A 10725-nucleotide genomic window follows, 5' to 3' on the forward strand; every position below is an offset into this window, starting at 1 on the left:
ATAAACTGAAACATTAATAACCTAAACTGTGAGTGAGGGGAGAAGTAAAATTTTAAAGTTTATATGTTAGTAAAATTAAGTTATCAACTTAAAATAGAATGTTATAAATAAATTTTATGTTAACATCATGGTAGCCAAAAAGGAAAACCCTGTAGTAGTCACATAAAAGATTATGATAAGGGGCGACTGGGTGGCTCAGTCGTTAAGCATCTGCCTTTGGCTCAGGTCATGATCCAAGGGTCCTGGGATCGAGCCTTGCATCGGGCTCCCTGCTCCACAGGAAGCCTGCTTCTCCCTCTCCCACTCCCCCTACTTGTGTTCCCTCTCTCTCTGTCAAATAAACAAATAAAAATGTAAAAAAAAAATATTATGATAAAAGAATGATAAAATATTGCTACAAAAAGTCAAACCACAAAGAAGCAACAAAGTATCTACTAAACAGTCAGAACACAGTTAAAATGGCAATAGTAAGTCTTTACCTATTAATAATTTAAACATAAATGGATCAAATTCTCCAATCAAAAGACATAGGATGGCTGAATAGATAAAAATACAAGATCCAATGATATGCTGCCTACAAGAGACTCCCTGTAGCTTTAAAAACACATGTACGCTGAGAGTGACGGAATGGGAAAAAATATTTCACACAAATGGTAACCAAAAGAAAGCAGAGATGCTATACTTATATCAGATAAAAGAGACTTTAAAAATAGTCAAAAGAGATAAAGTCCTTATATAATGATAATGGAGTCAGCCCATTAAGATTATATAATTGTAAAATGTTTATGCACCCAATATCAGAGCACCTAAATATAGAAAGCAAATACTAACAGAAGTGACAGAAATAAACATCAATAAAATAATAACTGGAGACTTTAATATCCCACTCAACAAGGGGATCAGAGAATCAGTAAGGAAACAGTGGATTTGAACAACATTATAAACCAGAAGGACCTAAGTGGCATATACAGACCCAGAACATTTTGTAGGACAGAGCAAATGTTAGGCCACAATACAAGCCGTAGCAAATAGAAGACTGAAATTACACCAACATATTTTCCAGCAACAATCATATGAAAGCAGAAATCAATAATGGGAAAATTTGCAAATATATGAAAAAAAAATTTTAAATATTTTATATATTTATTTGAGAGAGAAAGAGCGAGAAGAGAGGGAAAGGGAGCATGGAGCCAGGGGAGGAGCAGAAGAAGAAGCAGACTCCCCCTGAGCAGGGAGTCCAGTGTGGGGCTGGATCCCAGGGCCCTGGGATCATGACCTGAGCTGAAGGCAGACACTTAACCAACTGAGCCAGCATTACCATGATATCAAATTCAGATAAGGCCACTACAAAAACAAGACAAAACAAAACAAAAAAACCTACCAGCCAATATCCCTGATGATTATAGATGCAAAAAGTCTCAACAAAATTCTAGCAAACTGAATCCAACAGCACGTTAAAAGGATAATACACCATGATCAATTAGGATTCATCCCTGGGAAGCAAGGATGAGTGAACATGCAAATCAATAAATGTAATTTTTACCATGTTCATTAAAAGATAAAAATCGTATGATCATCCCAACAGATGGAGAAAAAAACATTTTAAAAATCCAACATCCATTCATTATAAAAATTCTCAAATAACTGGGCACAGAAGGAAAGTGGGCATAGAATTCTCAAATAATAATAGGCCATATCTGACAAACCCACAACTAACAGCAAACTCAACGGTGAAAGGTTGAAAGGTTTTCCTCTAATATCATGACCAAGAGAAGGCTGTCCACTCTCACCACTATTCAACATAGTACTGGAGGTTCTAGCCAGGGCAATGAGACAAGGAAAACAAATAAATGGAATCAGAATGGGAAAGGAAAAAAGTAAAATTGTCTTTGTTTGCAGATAACATTTTATATACAGAAAATCCTAAAGACTGCACCAAAAAAAAAAAAAGTAACAACTAATAAATGAATTCAGTAAAGCTGTAGGATACAAAATCAACATACAAAAATCAGTAGTATTTCTATATACTAACAAATTAAAATTTAAAATAAAGAAAACAATCTCATTTACAATAGCATCAAAAATAATAAAATACTTAGGAATAAATTTAACCAAGTAGGTCAAAGACTTATAAACTGAAAACTATAAAACATTGATGAAAGAAACTGGAGAAGACATGAATAAATGGAAATATACCCTGGGTTCATGGATTGGAAGAATTAGTATTATTAAAATGTCCATATTACCTAAAACCCTCTGTAAATTGAATGCAATCACTATCAAGATACCTAAGGCATTTTTCATAAAAATAGAAAAAATAATCTTTAAATTGATACAGAACCATCTACACAGCCAAAGTAATCCTCCAATAGCCAAAGTAATCCTGAGAAAGAACAGCAAAGCTAGATACATCACACTTCCTGATTTTTTAAAAAGATTTTATTTACTTATTTGAGAGACAGCATGCACAAGAGAGAGCACAAGCAGGCGGTGGGGGGAGGAAGAGGAGGAGAGAGAGAAGCAGACTCCTCACTGAGCAGGGAGCCTGATGTGGGGCTTGATCCTAGGACCCTGAGATCATGACTTGAGCTGAAGGCAGATGTTTAACTGACTGAGCCACCCAGGCGCCCCACACTTCCTGATTTTAAATTATATTACAAAGCTATAGTAATCAAAACAGTATGGCACTGGCATAAAAACAAACACATTGACTAATGGAAAAGAATTGAGAGCCTAGAGGTAAATTCACACATAAATGGTCAACTATTATTTGACAAGCAGGCCACGAATACTCAATGGTGAAAAGATAGTTTTTTCAATAAATGGTATTGGGAAAATTAGATATTCACATGCAAAAGAATGGAACTAGACCCATATCTCACACCACTCACAACAATTAAGTCAGTTAAAGATTTAAATGTGAGACCAGAAACCAAAAAACTCCTGGAAGAAAAGTAGGGAATAAGCTCCTTGACACTGGTAATAGCAGGATTTATTTTATTTTATTTTTTTTTTGGATATGACACATAAGGCACAAGCAACAAAACAAAAAATAAACAAGTGGGACCACGTCAACTACAAAACTTCTGCACTGTAGAATAAGTGAACAACCAAATGAAAGGGCAGCCTACAGACTGGGAGAAAAGCTTCTCAACCTGCACATCTGATAAGGTGTTAATATCCAAAATATATAAGGAACTTCTAGAACTCAATAGCAAAAAAACTCCAAATAATCCAATTAAGAATGGGCAATGAACATGAACAGACATTTTTCCAAAGTTATTCAAATGCCTAACAGGTACATGAAGTGGTGCTCAGTGTCACTAATCATCAGGAAAATGCTGATCAAAACCCCGAGATACAAACTCACACTTGTCAGTATGGTTTTTGTCAAAAAGATGAGACAGCAAGTGCTGTTGGGGATGTGAAGAAAAGGGAACCTTGTATACTTTTGGTGTGAATGAAAACTGGTGCAACCAATACAGAAAATAGTATGGAGGTTCCTCAGAATTTTAAAATGAAACTACAATATGATCTTACCAATTCAACTTCTAGGTATGAATTAAAAGGAAACAACCACTTATCCTGAAGAGGCATCTATCTGCCATATTCACGATATAGCCAAGATAAGGAAATGACTTAAGTGTCTGTAGATTGATAAATGGATAAAGAAAATGTGAAACACACACACACGCAGGGCATCAGCCGTAAAAAAGAAGGAATCCTGCCATTTGCAACAGCACAGGTGGACCTTGAGGGCATTATGCTAAATGAAATAATAAAGACAAATACTGTAAAATGTCACTTATATGTGGAATTGTGAAGAAAAAAAAAATCCCATGGAAACAGAGAACATGTTGTTTGCCAGAGGGGGTGGGGGATGGGGGAACTGAGTGAAGGAGGTGAAAATGTACACATTTCCAGTTCTAAGAGAAGTCAGGTCTGGAGATGTAATGTACAGCACGATGACTGCAGGTAACAATGCTGCCTTCTATATTTGGATGTTGCCGAGAGCAAATCTTAAAAGCTGTCAGCAGAAGAAAAGATTCTGCGAGGTGATGGATGTTAACTAAACTTATTGTGGTATTCATTCCATAGTATTTACAAATATCAAATCATTATGTTGTGCACCTAAAACTAACATAATGTTACATGTCAATTATATCTCAATTAAAATGGGGGACTAAACAAATTATATTACCCAATAATCACTGATTTGAGCACATTTATCCTAGAGAAATACAAATCTGTATATGGTTTTTCATAGCACCTATGGTTGTGTGGTCAAAAACTGTAAACATCCAAAATGTTGCTCAATGTATGGATGAGTGAGTATACAAACTGTCTTACCTCCATACCATGGAATACTACTCACCATTAAAAAGGAACAAACCACTGATGTACATCACAACTTAGATGAATTTCAAGAGCATTATGATAGTGAAAAAAGGCAATCTCAGAAGGCCACATACTATATGTTTCCACTTCTAGAACATTCTTAAAAATGACAACATGATAGAGATGGACACAGATTAGTGGTTTCTAGGGACTGAGGAATGTGGTGGGACGTAGAGGGGCAGGAATGCGTAAGGGAGACTTTTGCAGTGATCTGTAATGAATTGTGACTTCATTAGTTACAGGGATCTATACATGTGATAAAATGACATAGGACTGTCCCCACACATTGCACCAATGCCAAGTTCCTGATTTTGATTTTGGGCAATAATTATGTAAGATGTAGCCTTGGGTGAAGGGCATGTGGGACCACTTTATACTATTTTTGTAACTCCCTGTATATATGTGATTATTTCAAAATAAAAATTAAAGACCATGAAATATAAATTCAATTTACAAACTGTTTTGATATCCCAGTTTTGTTCTTGTTCAAAACACTTAAAAAATGCAAAGAAAACATTGTTTTCTTTTTTAGTGTAAGTAGTTCCTCAGTTTTATTTTGTTTTTAAGATTATTTATTTATTTGGGAGGGAGAGAGAGAGAGAGAGAGAGCGCGGGCACAAGTGGGAGGGGCAGCGGTATACAGAGAAACCCAAGCAGACTCCACACCCAGGGTGGAGCCCAACCCCATGACCCAGAGATTACGACCTGAGCCGAGATCACAACCAGAGCCGAAATCAAGTCCGATGCTCAACCAACTGAGCCGTCCAGGTGCCCTGTTCCTCAGTTTTTTAAAAAAGAAGTTGAATGTAAAAAAAGCTAAAAGGTACTCAAGCCTGAGACTTTCAAAAGGATAAAAACTGTATTTCTGCATAGTGACATAAGTCTTGAGGAAATAAATTTAAGAAACTTCAACCACAAACATGTTTTAATTAACTTTATTATCATTGAAAATATGTATTGAATTTGGATCTTGTGTTGGATTAAGTCACTTTTGAGGCTCACTGTTCATTGAACCCAATGATGGAGGTATAAAGTAATTCTTATTTCTAGAAATAGTAACAAAAAGCAAACTTTTCTAGAAATTTTTAAGTGTTGGAGCACCTGGGTTGCTCAGTTGGTTGAGCATCTGCCTTCAGTTCAGGTCATGATCCCCTCTCCCTCTTCCCTGGCTTTGTGTGCACTCGCTCTCTCTCTCTCTCTCTCTCGCTCTTTCAAATAAAAAAATAAAATCTTTAAAAAAAAAACCAAATGTTTTAAGTATCACCAAATAAGTATTCTCAAATATATTGGAGTCATATATAGGTATTCACTTTTATGAAGCTGTTAAAAGATAAAGCCTGTCATGTATTTCATTCTGTATATTCTATGCAGAATGAAAAATTCAAGAAGTTGAAATCTTCATTTCTTAAATTTGGTTGGATTAAATCTGTACTCATAGTAGTAGTGTATTTTGCAAATAACAAAGAACTCAGGATTTGGAGCTGAAGGAATAGAGTTCTAAATGATCTATCACTATACTGTGACCCCTATCTCCATAGGGGTCTCTGAGGCTTTAGCTTCCTTGTGTGCAAAGTGGACACACCAATACACCATAGTGTTGTGATGCTTAAATTATATCATAAATATTAAATTAATATTGTCAGGTGGTATATCAATATTAATGGTTAAACTCAGTAATAACACGTACTTAGTAATGTTATTAATTGTTAAAACAATTCTTAAATCTTGGCAAAAGATCTGTAAAGCAATCTTTTTCTTCAAATATTATGCAAATTCAGTATAATATTTCATTAATTTTGAGACACTTTTTTTCACACTAAACATATCTGAAATTGACAGGCATCTTATAATTGCTTTTGGCCAGGGAGCAACATGACATATTTGTCCCTACATGCATCACACTGCGTATCAAAATGTGAAGAATGGGTATCCGTATCTTAAAAGATAGCCCTGGAGATAATAATGGATACTCATTTAAGAAATGAAGCATCACTAATGCTCTTGATAACAGAGAATGATACTACGCAGAAAAACATGGACATCGAGATTGAGTTGAAAGTGAATGCGAAGCATTGGACTCTGAACATGAAAAAGTTTTAAGAGCATCTCAGCTAATTTTGCTTATATTTTTCTTTTTATGTGTGTACAGGAGTGATATACAAAATTTTTAAAAGGGCTTTCCTTAAGTATGAAAAATACCAAGCGATATGGAGTTGTGTCATAGTTAAAAATGGCACTGTTTCATTTCTTCAAAGCACATAAAACAGTGGTGTCTTTTATAAGACTGCATCTCAGCTTCAGCAAAACTCCTTTGTGCTCAAAATGTCGAATCAATTTTTAAAACTATTGTCTTGTTCTTCCTTTTAATGTCTTCCATTAAAATCTGATTTAAACAATTGAATCAATAAAAGTTCAACAATCAAGTCGGACAACACTGATAGAAAGTAATGACAGAAAGCGCATGTGCCACCTGACAGGAGTGGGATATTCAACCAAGGCCACGCCATGACTGTTCCGGGCTTTGATTCCATCAGGCTTTCCAGTGGTCTGGGTTTGGTCACTGGAGTTTCAAATTAGAGCATGACTTCTGCCTATTCTAATTAGTATTCATCACAGGCTGCTAACTGTATGCCAGGTGTGGAGTCAGACAGGGAAGCGTGGAGGAAAGAGGCAGACGTGATCCTCTGCTTTCCCGGTGGTTCCTATCTAGCGAGGAAGACGGACAAATTAGACATTGTTATAAGAATGTGAAGAAACAGCTGGGAAAGGGAATAGAAATGAACGATGGGAGATATTCAGCTTCAGGGAGTAACAGTGGTAATGCTTACGGAGGGCTTACTCTGTACTGCGGGCTTCATATACTCTTGAATCTTCAAAAGAAGTGTGTAAAACTGCTACTGTCCACACCTCATAGGAGGGGGAGCTGGGGCTTTGAGATATTAAGCAATTTGCTCAGGTTATATGGCAGGCGAGCGGGGGTGCGGACTGGGAGGGCGTGGCTCCAGAGCTTTTGCTCTCATTCACTACGATATCAAGGAGCGTGTTTCTGAGAAGGTGTCATTTAAGTGGACACCTGAATGATGACAAGGTAAGAAGTTGGGGGGAGAAACCATGTAGAAAGCCCTAAAGTGGGAAGGAGTTCTTCGGTTTGAGGACATGAAAGAAGGCATCACTGGAATTCAGTTAATTGGAGAAGAAGTGGGGGAGGTAGGGGTCCAGATGTGGGTGCCACCTCTGGTGGGACCCTATAGGCCACAAGCAGCTGGAATTCCATTCTAAGTGCAGTTGGAACCACAGAAGACTGCACTGGACAGTGACATGATCTGAGTCATTTTTTTAAAATATCCTTCTGGCTGATGTGTGAAGAATTAATTAAAAAGAGGTAAGAGAAACAGTCCAAGTTATTCATTTATTCAATAAATATTAGAAACTTTACAGAGTAGCTATTACTTTGGCAAGCAGCACTATTCTAGATACTGGGCATACAGCCAAAAACAATGGAGACAGGGTCCCCCACTCCGGGGTACACTCTAGAGTACTGTGCACACATGCAGGCACACAACTACCCCCTCTCCTGCAGCCACACATCCTCCCCCTCCACTGGACAGATTCCATCAGCGGACACATTTTAGCATCTCCCACCTTTAGACGTCAAACAAAAATCTGTCCTTTGAACTTTCATTACCCCCTAGTGACCAAGCCCTTTTTCCACTCCCCGACCCAGGAAGCCTGCAGCAGCTTTCCGTCCAGTCGCCACCTGAGCACACCACCGTCCAGTCCTCTTACCCTAAGACCCTGCAACCTGCCGAGTCAGTGTCACCACGCTGTGCTCTCGTCTGGCAGTCAAATGCTAACTTCTCTCTCCACGTTCCAGTTAACTTCCCCACTTCTTGAAACACGCATCTCTGGTTTCTGTGGCACAACACTCTTCAGGATTTTCCTCTCCTACCCAGGCCAGTAAGGGGCCCATACAGGGCAGTGATTAAGGGCGCGGGCGTGGAGACCTAGCTCTGAAGACAGGCTGCTTCAAGAGTGTTTATGGCAGGAAGGACTCAGGAAAACAATGCTCCCCTTTCTCCTGCAGGTGAGACATGACCGTGGTTTAGACCACAGTGTTAACAATGGAGATAGAGAAATATAGATGGATTTTAGCTCTAGTTCAGGAGCAGAACCAATAGAATGGAGACTAGGACATACAGACTGAGGGACAAGAAGTAAAAAGGTTTCTTTCTTGGGTAACTGGTAGAATTAAAGAAATGTTTATTAAAGTCTTGAAAAGTTAAGCTTTGCAATGGAATAAAGTTTAAGTTGTGACCCCAAAAAAGGTTAATGAACATTCTCTCCCCTCCCCCGCTGCCACAAATCAATGAAACTTAGAGGATTTCATCCGATGCTTTTCCACTGAAATTGAAACCCGGGAGAGGTTATGTGATTTACCCAAAGTCACACAGATAGCTGGTGGTGGAACCGGAAAAGGAACACAGATGTCTTAGAATTCACTAAGAAGCGATAGATCGGGATCTGGCAAGATGACTATCACTCACAAGCTTGCTGAACGTCTAACACTTGAGTCTTCTCTTTCCCCTGACCAACGCAATAAAAAATATCATAGTAAAATGTTTGGCCTACTGAATATAGTTAGGCACACTTTACATTTCCTTAAGAAAAAAAAATGAGGGAAGTGAAGGTAGACAGAATATAAATACCAATGTTAGCTTATAAAAGGAGTAAAATCTATTGTAAAAGTTCATGAAAACATTTGTATACTCTTCGTAAAAGGTAAGGTATGCATTAAATTCCCTCTCAAGTAGTTCACATTCTAATTTGCAAGGTAACACACATAGAAATAATTTGGGATAATAGATGTCACAAGGCAGTATAAGGAGAGCTGCCAAATGAATTAAATAGAGAATATTAAAAAACATACTCTGGGGTTGTCCTTAAGAAAAGGTCAGGTTTGGGGCGCCTGGGTGGCTCAGTCGTTAAGCATCTGCCTTCGGCTCAGGTCATGGTCCCGGGGTCCTGGGATCGAGCCCCGCATCGGGCTCCCTGCTCCGCAGGAAGCCTGCTTCTCCCTCTCCCGCTCCCCCTGCTTGTGTTCCCTCTCTCGCTGTGTCTCTGTCAATAAATAAATAAAATCTTAAAAAAAAAAAAAAGGTCAGGTTTGCCCTAAGCCTTAAAGGACAAGTGAGAATTTACAAAGTAGACAAGGAATGGGATATTCCATTAAACAAACCCAAAAAGAATGTCCACTATAGTACCAGGGATGGAAGGGAGTGGGGAGAGCGAGCTTTTTTAGATTTGTTGTACGGAGACATTCTCTTAGGTATGACATTTGAGCTGAGACCTGAATGACCCAGAAGAACAAGAAATGTGATGACTGCAGGAGAGAATATTCTAGGCAGAGGGAACAAGTATGAATAACCACTACATTCTCTGTCTGCATATGAGGCTCTATAGATGAATACACAGAGCTTACTTCAATGCTCAAAGAATGAACTATGCCTAAACCTGTGTTGAAATAATTCCACAAATTTCTCTTTCTTGTCTCGGATTCTCCATCAGTAACAATAATTACTACTGCACAGAACATGTGACAAGGTACCTGGAAGTGTTTTGGAAACAGAAAGTAGAGTGAAATTTAAAAAAAATCAGTTCAAAAAGACAAGAATGGCGAACTTATGACATGATGCTCAGATACATAAAGTTAAAAGTGGAGAACGGAGTTGGGATCATCGGTGACGCGAGCGTTAGTTAGCAGACCCCTTATATTCACGTACCTTCCCATTTTCACTTACTGCGGGTTTTTGGTACATGTTCTCTCGGCCTCGCCAGACCGTAAGCTGTGCAGGTGGCAAGCAGATCTTACACAGGGCCCCCGACACAGGCTTTCAGTAAGTACCACCCGGTTGATCTATCCAGACACGAACTTATGTCACATCCCTCTGAGGATCTGTGTGTGTTGTGGGTTCAAAATCCCACCTATACCTGCAACGGACTGCGAGGGGCTCATGACGCGAGGCAAGTTAACGGAAACAAGCACAGACGGAAAGAGACTAGAAGCCATCTTCAAGAGGGTGGACGTAACCCGCAGGGCACCGTGCGACTCACTCCCGCGGGCCCGCGGCTCACGTCCCCCGGCAGCCAGAGGACGGAGGCGCCAGCTACATCTCAGCGGACGGCCCCTCCTCTCCCGCAGCCCGGGGCACCGCCACGGCTCTGCAGAGGCCGGCGCCCGCAGGGGCTCTGCTCACGAGGGCCCCCCGAGCCCCCCAGAGGCATCCAGACGGCCCTCGGTCAGGCCTGGGAGAACCACCGAGCCAAGGC

General features: G+C 39.4%; 1 protein-coding gene across 3 annotated transcripts in view; it reads right to left on the minus strand.

Annotated features, from left to right (window-relative positions):
* The window catches only part of KBTBD3 (kelch repeat and BTB domain containing 3), a 31141-nt gene extending 20566 nt beyond the window's left edge, over positions 1-10575 (minus strand). The window contains exons 1-2 of one of the 3 annotated variants that reach the window (XM_073903671.1): positions 10179-10575; positions 9326-9537 (exon numbers count right to left, since the gene is read on the minus strand). The gene's annotated coding sequence lies outside the window, so the exon portion shown is untranslated. Of the gene's footprint in view, positions 1-9325; positions 10147-10178 lie in introns of those variants that run through there. The other 2 variants (XM_073903670.1, XM_025893861.2) reach the window with 2 other exon arrangements.
* Positions 10576-10725: the final 150 nt, after the last annotated feature.

Source organism: Callorhinus ursinus, unplaced genomic scaffold, assembly GCF_003265705.2.
Source record: "Callorhinus ursinus isolate GAN/ISIS: 27379988/994484 unplaced genomic scaffold, GSC_fseal_2.0 scaffold19, whole genome shotgun sequence".
NCBI classification, from domain to species: domain Eukaryota; kingdom Metazoa; phylum Chordata; class Mammalia; order Carnivora; family Otariidae; genus Callorhinus; species Callorhinus ursinus.